The sequence below is a fragment of the Somniosus microcephalus genome, chromosome 10 (assembly GCF_052327205.1).
Source record: "Somniosus microcephalus isolate GS21.2 chromosome 10, FLI_Smic_1.0, whole genome shotgun sequence".
NCBI lineage: Eukaryota > Metazoa > Chordata > Chondrichthyes > Squaliformes > Somniosidae > Somniosus > Somniosus microcephalus.
This window is the reverse complement of record NC_140996.1, coordinates 17,751,973-17,764,216: the sequence shown is the minus strand read 5'-3', so window position 1 is coordinate 17,764,216 and position 12,244 is coordinate 17,751,973.

The window sequence follows — 12,244 nt, the reverse complement described above, 5'->3', positions numbered from 1 at the left end:
ACTGGATTCACTACTGGGTGACAAAGCTTGTGAGGACTTAGAACTGGTCAAGAGAGTCTACCATATAAACTGTGCCACAAGCAGACCAGATGACTCGGTGGATTCTGTAGTGAATAATTTCCAGGATGTGTTCAAAGGATTTGGAGTTCTACCATTCACTTACAAGATCCAGCTAAAGGAGGATGCTCAGCCAGTGGTACCTGCTCCACAAAGAGTTCCAGCACCCCTGCGTGACCGGCTCAAGAAAGAACTGGACAGAATGACCACACTAGGAGTCATCAGGAAAGTCGAAGAGCCAACAGATTGGGTTAACTCCATGGTATGTGTAAAGAAAAAGAACAATGATCTAAGAATATGCATGGATCCAAAGGACTTAAATGCAAACAAAAAACGTGAACACTACCAGATTCCTAAGCGAGAAGAAATCACCAGTGAAATGTCAGGTGCCAGATACTTTACAAAGCTCGATGCCTCACAAGGATTTTGGCAACTAAAACTGGATGAAGAGAGCACCAAATACTGTACCTTGAACACACCATTTGGCAGGTATTGTTTCCTCAGAATGCCTTTCGGGATAATATCTGCATCTGAAATCTTTCATAGAGCGATGGAACACATAATTGAAGGTCTGGAAGGAGTTCGGGTCTATGTTGATGACATTATCATCTGGGGCTCCACACTAAAAACACAAGAGACTATACAAAAGCAGATCGATGACAATGCCGCAACTGCATCTTGTCAATCACCACCAGAACAATCTCATGAAAACACATCAGACTTACCCGTGCTGAGAAGACCCACACGTGTAGTAAAAAAGCCCAATAGACTTAATCTTTGAGTACAAAGAAAAAACTATATTGAAAATGTATTGACTGTTGTGAAAATGCTTATGTTTATAGAGCACCAACAAAAGTGTTACTGATATTATCTTTATCGTTTTTCTTGAAAGTTAATTGATGTTGATTGATATTGATTTTGTTTAACCTCAAAGAAAGGGGATGTAATGATCAATAACATGTCATTCTATAGTGGACACTAGGTGGAACCGTAGAGCTGCGTACAACTGTATATTGTTGTATGTCTATATATATATATAAGACTACATTACCCACGATGCACTAGGCTACCCAGAAGGCAGTAGTCAAGATGGAAGCCTGCACACAGTAGCACACATGCTGAATCTCTACAGATGCTGTACCTAGAGAACGTGTACTGAATAAAAGACTAGCTAGAAGCTAGCTGTTCATAATAAGAATGTCTAGTTATTAATGAACATAACAATCCTGAGGTCATGAAAGGTGCTATAGAAATGTAAGTCTTTCTTTTATTCTAAGAACTGAAATAATGGGAAAGGATCAGGCAGCCTATCAGACCTCTGTCCTACACATCCTAGACCACTCATCAATCCCACTTTTACTTATTTTACGCTTCGCTTTAGTAAATTGTGACCTTTCAATCCCAGTGAAACATCCATAGTTAAAGAGGGGTCATTCTGAGGCTCCACTCACAGCATGCAGCTTCGCTAGCTGGTTGAGTGGATTGGAGATAGGACTGCAACACTATAGAGGCCAACTCTGCAACCCACACTTGTGTCTAATCAGGCTCCACGCTGAGAGCTTCACCAAAAATATCACACAAAAACACTAAAAGATTAATGGAAGAAATACTTTTCAAAACAGAAGATAAAACAGGCTATGTGCCAAAATAGCTCTTGTTTTAGGGAGAAAATATACTAAAGTGTTATTAACGAAATTATGAAAATGTTAAAAATACAAGACAAACCTCTGCAAACCCAACATAGACAATGAATCATTTCATGTCCAATCGCTGGGCTATTAAAAAAAAATAGAAGCCATGCTTTTTACACCAAATTCTGTACAATCAACATTCATTTTTTTTTTGATGAACTCTTAGCTCCAGCAAGTTGATTTATTCAAATCTGATATTCATAACAAGTTTTGCACACCAGGTTTCACCGTATTAACAAGATTTTCAGGCAAAGCTGCTATCTCAAAACACTTCAAATTGAATGATTAAAACATAAAGCTCATGAATGATGGAGATCAAAGCCTGAAAAGCTGTTGAGTAATCAATAGCAGCACGCTGGAAAAGGTAGCACTATTGGGGGACTGCTCCTTAAATACTACCTTTATGTCTATGCTGATAATATTCAGCAACGTAATTCATCCCAGGAAATTGTAACCTTGTGAAAAAAAATCCCATTTTATACCATTTTACTACAGTATTCATTGTTAGTACATACTTATATTTTATATTATAAGTTAACAACCTGCAAGTAGAATCCATGTTTGACAGTTACTGTTGTTGATATAGACTCACACAGGACCGCGTCCCTTTCAACTCACAATAGTTGTGGCTATATCATAAGCATGCAATGGTAAAATTCCAAGGTGAAAGGTCGACTGTCTCCCATTTTCCAATAATCTGATTCCGTACTCCTGTAACCTTTTACGCAGCCTGATGGCTGGTAGCAGAATTACAAGCCAATATCGTCAGCCTGCTCTACAGCTGCCAATATGTCAAGGGTTGACTCAAAGTCATTCAGAATGTCATCGTAATACTTGTGTTACAGGCTATCTAGACGCATCAATAATATAAAATATAACCCTTATGAATAAAATTTTATTTATATGTTAGATTCAACCACCAATTCCATGAAGGGGCACTCACGCGTGTAGACATAGGTTGATATCCAGCCCAACATGTCCGATATTAGTCTCACTAGAGCACGTTGATTAAAAGATGTACTAAAGTGTAACTGAAGGCTAACTATGTCTCACGCACAGCACAGGCTAATATGAAGAACTTGGACAAAAATGGACATAATAGTACAGAGTATTCTAGAAAAGCTGTCTGATAGATGGGGTCAGATTTGGTGTCACACTGACAATAAGATACTTTTTCTCAAGTTGTACTGTGTAACATTAAGGACTCGCTTTGTAAAATCTATACACAGACACAAACGTGCATAGGTTTTACACAGGAATAATTTAGGATCTCTTCATTGGAACAGAAACTTGTACTAATACATTTTAAATCAGTATATTAAACGTACTGAGTGAATGCGCAGACATTTGACCTGTTACAGCATTGGCACATCCAAAGAATTCTCTATCACCTCTCCCAACCATTTTTTTTTTAACATTCAGCCTGACACACACGGAGGTCCAAAGATCATTTAGCATTACAATTATAATGGCACCTCCCCAGGTGACCAACGCAGCCTGGTTGCACAGGAGGGCACAAGCAGGGATGTCGTCAGGAGGACCTGGGTGCAGTGATGCAAACGTTTCAATGATCTGAGCAGATCGTGAAATATTACTGCAAAGCCACACTCAACCTTATCCTGCTGTGCATCTCATCACATCCCCATCACTCTGCTTTCCCTACCCTACTCCTGCACATCCTTACTCACACCAACTTACCTTGCAACTCCACCCATCCCTCCCTATCTACATTATCACTTCCCCATCTCATGAGCCACCCCTCACACTCACCCTCATCCTAGTCCAATCATACCAACTAACAACACTCAAGGGTAGGCACTTGTGTGTTTTAGCCAATGTTCATGTGAAGTTTCTGTTAATGTGCTGTCAAACATTGAAACCTTTATTTTCAACACTTTGCGTTCTTGGACAGATTTGTGTTAACCTTTGGAAGTGGCTTAGTGAGTTGCAATGAATGGTGAGACATAACAGTACCCTCTGCAATGGTGATGAGTGTGAAAGAAATGGCTTGGGCATTGTAGGGATGCTTTATGTTGTTAGTATGGGGTGGTGCCAACCTGGCACATCATGTGGCAGCCAAGGTGCACAGCACCAAGTGAAGTAAATGCGGCCATGGTGAGGCCATCCCTGGCCTCCCAGGCAGCAATGTAGTGGAATGCTGATGGCCTGTGTCCTGTGCAGCATCAGGTGATTGCGGAGAAGGTTGGTGTTGTTGTTGGTGCTGCTGGTGTGCCTGGTGCTGCTGGTGTTGGGGCTGATTGTGGTCAGATTCTGAGGACCAAATTGAGATAGTATAAAATGCACCCATGCTGATGGAATAGAGGGCAGGTGAAGTAGAGTTGACAGAAGCAATCTGTCAATGGTGGGAGAGGTAATGAGGTCAGACTGCATAGAGACTTGTGTAAAGACTTGCAGCATCTTGAATCTGTGGTGAAAATGCAGTTTAGAGATGCTATTGTTTAAGGGAAATTATCTGAATTGGCTGGGAGCTTTGAGTTGACATTTGAAGCTGTCAACTCATCAGTTGATTCAATGGCCACTGACCTCCCGCCTCAGCTTCACTGACGAGGTCTAGGCACAGCGGGAAACCCGTGGGAGACCTGTGAAAGATAAAAAGCTGGGAAAAAGCATTCTTAAGAGGCTGTAAACAAGTCACTAATGATTTAAATTAGGTCCCCCGCCACTGCCTGTCGGGTCTGCTCAGCGCTGGCAGACCCGACATCGCGAAATGCAGGTGTGTGCGTTTTGACAGAGGGTTCATTTTAAATTTCACAGCTGACCCACCATCAATTGGGTCCGCTGAGCGCTGGCAAAATTGCGGCCTCTGTTTTAGTGACGTTGATTGAGAGATATATTGGGCAGGACACCGGGGATAACTCTCATGATCTTCTTCAAAATATTGCCATGGAATCTTTTATGTCCACCTGAAAGAGCAAATGGGGCCTCGGTTTAACACCTTATCCGAAGGAATAGAAGGTTATACTGATAGGGTGCGATGAAATAGGATGGGAAGAGGATTGCGTGAAGCATAAACACTGGCAATGCCATGTTAGAGAAAATTACTGGTGTTGTGGCATAAATCGGTGTGCAACGCCAACTTTATATCACAAATGTGAACTTCGACTCTAGCGCTGAATTCAGCACTGTGTCGTAAGCATTCCAGGTCATGCAAGCAGACTGACAGTGGCGATGTCTGAACCTCTTAAAGGGTGTAAGACTTTCTCTCACTATTGTTCGGACCGCGAGAATTACGAATAAGCGTAACAATGACAGATAAGTATGTGATCAATAAAATTGGTCTGTATTCACACTACAGTTCAAAATTCAAATGTACAATCGCAATCAATATGCTCCCAATTTACCCGTACATAAAAGTACTCCCCAGCAACTTATACGCTAACCCCTGGCAATTTATATCCCAAGTCAACCGTACCTATAAGTACCCTTTAACAATATCTAAGCTCTATGTCCGACTTTCATACATACTCCTGTATCTCTGGGTGATCGGTCCTAAAAAGTCATAAGTCGCAAACATAGACTGGCCAGCTTTCTTTGTTGCTCTGTTCTCCCTTCTTCTTCCTTCTTTCTAAATTTCCCGCCTCTGGGTCACATCTTTTACAGGGCCTTTCTGCCGGCCCCACTCGTATATCACCATCTGCCTCCCTCTGATAGGTCAGTTTCACTCCAAACCTTCCCTGATTGGAGTTCCTTCTACATGACACATTCATGTTCTTGTGATGTGGGTGGGGGCGGGACTTCGTCATCACTCGTGTTTCTCCTTCCTGTCCATGTGGTTTTACAAACAAAGGACCACATGCTGCCCACCAGGCAAAGGACCCCTGCTGACTGCCACCATTTTGTGTCTTCACAAACAAAGGACCACATGCTGCCCACCAGGCAAAGGACCCCTGCTGACTGCCGCCATTTTGTGTCTTCACAAACAAAGGACAAATGCTGACCTCTTACATTTTGAACCATTTCACAATTCGTTCTGAACTTCGATTTCCACATGGTAGCAGCAGTTTTATTACTGTTTTTAGAATCTTACAAGGGACACACACATCATTCAGGTAAGTTTGAATTTAAGGGATTGGACTGGGTATTTTTCGACTTTATTGAAGTGGTGGCTTAATGCAATAAACATGAAATGATTTTTTAAATGTGTAGGGAGTGCTGCTGCAGGCTTGAAAGGGCTCAGATGATAAATGAAGGCCTTTGAGAAGACAGAATATGCTGCGAATACTCAGCAGGTCACACAACATCCGTGGAGAGAAAAACAGAGTTCACGTCTCAGGCCGACCTGCTGCCTGAGCAACTGAGTATTTCCAGCATTTTATGCGGTCATTTCACATTTTTAGCATTCGCTTGCAGAGGGAAGAGGAAGACACAGAAGAGGAAGACGCAGAAGAGGAGGAAGCCAAAGAGGAGGAATCAGAAGAGGAGCAATCAGATGGAAGGATACATTCCAGACAGCCCCTTTGTGGCCGGGATATCCAGGATGGAATCATCCGGCTCCGGTTCCAGTGACCACAACCCGAATTCCCCTTTCAACATTAGTCCCACAGCTTACCTTCCCTCTGTTACTGACCATCACAACGTCCTCTTGACTACAATGCTGAAATAAAAGCCACCACAAAGCAAACTTTCCAATCCACCTATATACGTCTATCCATCCAATGTGACATCAAGGAATCAACTCATCACCCATATGCATTCTCCTAGTGACTGTCTTGTGTGTACCTTTGTCTATCCTACTAATGTCACACAGTGCTACCCCAGTGGCTGCAGCAGGGCTGGTGGAAGGCTGCTGACTTTCAGTGGGGGACAATTTAAATGGTCTTGCTGGTTGACCTTGAGGAGCTGGTGGCTGGGAGTGTGATATCGATCGTCTTCTGTTCTTGCTCTTCTTCACTCTCCTCTCCCTCGTCTTGTTGACCCACTGACTGGGCAGGCTGCATTTCTTGGGTGTGTGAAATGAGGAAGATACAAGGGTGGCGTTGTGCTGACGGGAGGGCGGGAAAGCAAGAGGTGCATGCCAGAAGGAGGATAACATACGAGGATACCCGCCTCTTGTATCCTTTCAGCCCCGCCGCTGGCCAAGGGCTCAGCCATGCCCCTGCCAAGAATTGCCTGCACCATCTCCTCCAAGGGGGTGAGGTGATGCTAGGAATGGTAGATGTGCCTCGTCATTGGTGCAGATTGTTGGTAGGTGAGTGATTGGGGGTCCTGCACTGAGCAGTGTGTGAGGCTAGTGGTGCCGTTGGTAGGAGACGGCTTTTGAAGATGCATTCACTGACCTTGGCCACTGGTCTGAGGTCATGAAGCTTCTTTGGGCACTGGAGACAGGTGGCGGGGGCGACACTGCTGGCAGTGACGGCCTCGGTGATGTACTCCCACATTGTTCTTTCTAGAGGGCCTCCTGGCCCTTGTGGGTAGCGGGCCTGTATTGCAGTGTTGACCCCCTGCACAAAGCTGGAGTGCTGCGTACGAGACCCTGGGTGCCCCTTCCCTGGCTTGCTGAGCCATTTGTGTTAGTGCTGAGGCAGTTTTCCCATTTGTTGAGGTTAAGAAGGTAGTTCAACTTTAACAGCTGAATATTCACATTTGGAACTTCTTTTAAATGTTGGATATTTTTTAAAAGGCAGAAAGGGCTGAAAAATGTATGGATTCACTTAATTTTATTTTGTATTGCTTCAATGTGCATGGCCCCTTTAATTCTCACAGCTCTTCATTGCCCACAATTCCTGGCGAGCTCCAAAGCTTCGCTCCCAGAGGCTGTGGGAAGTTCCAATGCTGCACCTGGACAGGAACTTTGTCCCAGATACCTCCAGCAACACCACCAGGACAGCATTGCATGGAAGGTGAGCGCTGCCCCACCTATCTCCATGTTCCCCAGACCAAAGTCACTCGCTCAGCATTGCGGCCATTTTCAGCGGGCGAACACAAATTTTTTCCCCCTGAAACTTTACTTGGACTTCAGTTCATTTTTCTCAATACTTTACTGACTGACACGTCTATGGCCCATCCAATTTTCCCCCCCCATTTTCTCCCCCTTCTGTCCTGAAGGCACCGACTCACTGAGAAACATAGAATCATAGAAGATAGGAACAGGAGTAGGCCATTCGGCCCCTCGAGCCCACTCCACCATTTAATGAGATCATGGCTGATCATCCAAATTCAGTACCCTGTCCCTGCCTTCTCCCCATATCCCTTGATCCCTTTAGCCTCAAGAAATATATCCGACTCCTTCTTGAATATATTTAATGAATTGACCTCAACTGCCTTGTGTGGCAGAGAATTCCACAGGTTCACCACTCTCTGGGTGAAGAAATTCCTCCTCATCTCTGTCCTAAATGGCTTACCCCTTATCTTTAGACTGTGACCCCTGGTTCTGGACTCCCCCGCCATCGGGAACATCCTTCCTGCATCTAGTCTGTCCAGTCCTGTTAGAATTTTATAAGTTTCAATGAGATCCCCTCTCATTCTTCTAAACTCCAGCGAGTATAAGCCCAATCGACCCAATCTCTCCTCATACATCATTCCTGCCATCCCAGGTATCAGTCCAGTGAATCTTCACTGCACTCTCTCCTGAGAGGGGGTTATGCTTCCTCAGGCAACAGCAGTCTTCCAGCAATTCACCAAACTGGTCATTTTTCACCCGTAAGCCTAAGCAGCAAGTGTAGGTGGCCTGTTTGACCATTAGAGGAACCTCAGCTCATCGTTGTCTATTTACCACACTCTTTCCAGCAAGGGTTATTGGATAGTCGTCAGGAGGTCCCTAGCCTAGCACTTTGGGGCTAACTATGGTGCCTCGGTGCTCCCATAGCTGAAATTACAGATTTCAACACAGAGCAGGATTGAACCATGGCACTGCCTGGTTGACTGACTCACAAAACAAAGCAATTATACACCGAATATCTGGAGCATTTGTCTGCCCATTGTTCCAAACACTCTTACATCAGTAACATAAGGTTATCAAACCTGCTGGAGCAGCTTTAGTAGCAAAAGAGAAAATTGCATGTTAATTCCTTATTGTAGATTGTTGGAATTACACTGGTTCTAATGCATGTGACTTATTTAAAGCTCAAGGGGGAGAAATTCACTATCGCCCTGTTTGGGGCGCTAATTTTTTTAAGTTTGAAAAGTTAGCCCAGGCGCGAACGATTTCACACTTTTGAAAAATTTGCCGTTTGCACTCCAAGGAGGAAGTGGAGTGCTAAATCAAGCACTCCATTTCCTTCTTGGAGCGCAATCGGCAGCAGGCGGGGCGGAGTCTTCAGCAGCGCTGCACACTGGGCCGTTCAGTGCCGCCGCGTTCAAAGGCTCCTTCCCTCCCTTAAAGGGAAGGGCCATCGCTGCGGGCTCTGCAATAGAAAAATTACCTACTTGGACCACCAGGGCAGCCGTGATCCTGTGCGATCAGCCCGGCACTCAAACAGCATGCCGTGCTGATCGTTCGCGGGCAGGAACACGCGAAAATAAACTAGAACAGGAAAGGTAAATTTTTTTTTTTGCTTATCTCGGCCACCTCGCCTATAATCATCGCCCCCAAAGCGGCTGGTCGCCCGATGCACGCCTCCTGCAGCTGCCGGTGTTTTCGACCAGCACCGCTGCAGGGGGCAGAAGTCAATTTCAGGTCTGGGGCGCTACCGGGGCGATGAGCGCGGTGGTGACGTCACGATCTCTGGGCGAAGGAGATCAGGCCGCAACACCGCCGCAAAACTCCCGGCGAATATGGCGGGAGTCGATGTCAGCACCGCGCACAGTCGCAAAGCCATTTGCGCCCCATTAGCGCTAACGGGAGGTGCAAAGGCACCCAATTTTGCCCCCCAAGTATCTAGTATTTGGATCTCCATTCTCTATGCCTAAAGACTCTGAGGTGGAGTCTCTCAACGTAGATACATTTGTTGCAGATGTGGCACCCCAGGACAGACTCGCTGTCCACAAACTCCCACATCACCAATTCCAGAGGCAAGGGTGTTACTGTTGAGCCACAGCTGAGTAGAACACCAGCTTTTCAACAAATTAAAACCTAGAATAACCAAAACAAAGAAATGAATTGTGCTGGAGGAGTCTATTATCAGATATTTGGACAGGTTCTGACGAAAGGTCATCGACCTGAAACGTTAACTCTGTTTCTCTCTTCACAGATGCTGCCTGACCTGCTGAGTATCTCCAGCTGAGTATCTCCAGCATTTTCTAAGGTTAATTATACAATGGCTCAGAAATTCGGGTCGGGGGCTTCCCACGAGTGCAAGCCCCAACCTGCACTTACCTAGCACGCCGGCCATTGAGCTGTGGGCTCCCGTGGAATTCCGATCCTGGGCCTGCTCCAGCTGCCGGCGCGCAGTGCTTGCATATCCCTGGGGCGCAGTTAGTTCGATGCGTCCCCTGGGATCACGTGGGCCATGGGGAGCCAATCGGAGCAGGGAATGCTTCATTCATAAGTTTGACAGGAAGAGCTGTCAAAACTTATAAACACTACGGGCCCCAAAACATCATTAAATCTTCAAATAAATGTTTAAATAAATCAATTTTTTTAAATAAACTATAAATTACATGAAATAACTATTTTAAACAATAATTTAAATTTTTGAAAAAAATAATTTTATTTTCTAACGGGGCTAAATATAAGTTTACCTTGCTTTAAAGTACTTAAAAATAATAAACCTGTGGAAAAAAGTTTTAATTTTAATTAATTCACCACTTACCTTGCAAAAAGCAAGCCTTACGCCTGCTTTTTAAATGTGTAAATTCTGGAGACTTACCCTCCCGGGAAAACCTACAAAAAAAACGCAAGTTCAATGAGCACGTGCAGCCTCTCCCGCGCACACGTACGACCTCTTAACCCCTGCTTTCAGGGGAATGGAAGTGCCGGTTTCCCGCACATGCGCAGTGCATGCAGGAAACTGGCACTTCCATTGGGCTTACGGGTGAGTACCCCGTGTGTACTCACCCGTGGAGACCCGAATTTCTGGGCCAATATTGTCTTAAGCTGAATAGCATTATGGAGTGTGCTGGCTATGGAGAAGAGAGCTGGAGAATGGCTGTTAAGTTCTGTTTTTATCACCAACCCTTTCTCCAACATTATATTAAGGCAAGATTCAACTCATACTTTTTTTGCAACATGCCCTGAGATATGAGTGCTATTGAATGTTTTGTCTGTTTTCGTGTAGTTTTGTATATGCAGAATGTTCCAGGCTCAAAACATAAGCACCAGCACCAGGGTTTGCAATTGTTTTATTGATTATTTATTCAGCTGGCTCCAGCGCCCAAATCTCCAACTTTGGACGTGTATCCAGTGCACATCGAACATTGCTAATTTTTCAAAAATCAAAGAAACTAACAGACAATACGCAAGATTATTGTTGAGAAATTCCTTTGTTGGACTTGCAACAACAACTTGCATTTATATAGCGCCTTTAATGTAGTAAAACATCCCAAGGCGCTTCACAGGAGAGTAATCAGAAAGAATTCGACACCGAGCCAAAGAAGGAGACATTAGGACAGGGATTTGTAGATTTTAAGGAGTGTCGGAGACGGGGAATTCTAGAGCTGAGGGCCTAGGCAGCTGAAGGCACGGCCACCAATGGTGGAGCGAAAGAAGCCGGGGAGTGTGGTGGAAACCTTTTTTTCCCCACTGTACTTTTGGTGGAATAACGCTAGCAGATTGGAAGCAGCGCCGAGGAATTTCCTAGCCTACGTCGTTTAATGTATGCTCTAGTTTCTTTAAATGCCACCGGGATGCAAAGCCCATATTGCCGAGAGGGAATACTGTTTTTTATCTGCCTCAAAGATATTGGCAAGCAGGCTAGTATTCATTGTGGTAATTTTCTGCTCCCTCAACCCTTCCTCAATGCCTCTGATTCTCACAGGCTGCACAAGCCTCTAGATGCACATTTCTGAAACATTTATAAGGCCATGAAGTGCCATTTCTTCTAAGGAAAAGGTGGACACAAAAAGATGGCAACACGTTAACCTAATTAAGGGAGAGCAATGTGGATCTAGTGAAATGCTTGCAGGCCTTATAAATGTTTATAAATCATTATGTCTAGCCTTCCCCCAGTTGGGAATTGCCTGGCAAGCAAGGCTGCCATCAGAAGTTGGCTGCTTGAAGTTCATCCTGCCAGCTGAACTCCACTGAGCATCACAAATGTCAAGTGTTTAAAGGAACTATTCAGTTATCTATGATTGCGCTATTTCTGGTGATCCTGCTCTTTGTGCTATTTCCAAACGATGGCATTATTGGACCAATAAAAGATAATGATGTTCATGATTTCTGACTGATTAACAAAAATAATTGCATATTTAATTTTCCTGCTTTTTTATTGCCTGAACAGGTGATCACCAGTAGGATGGTTACATGAACTCATGGTAAATGAACAATCTAGCACTTTCACAAAGCACTAAAATTTAGTGATTGATTACGCATCCAGATAATTAAACTCAATCAGACCTATTTTCGTGCAATCAAATTTGGGTCTTCTATCAAATTT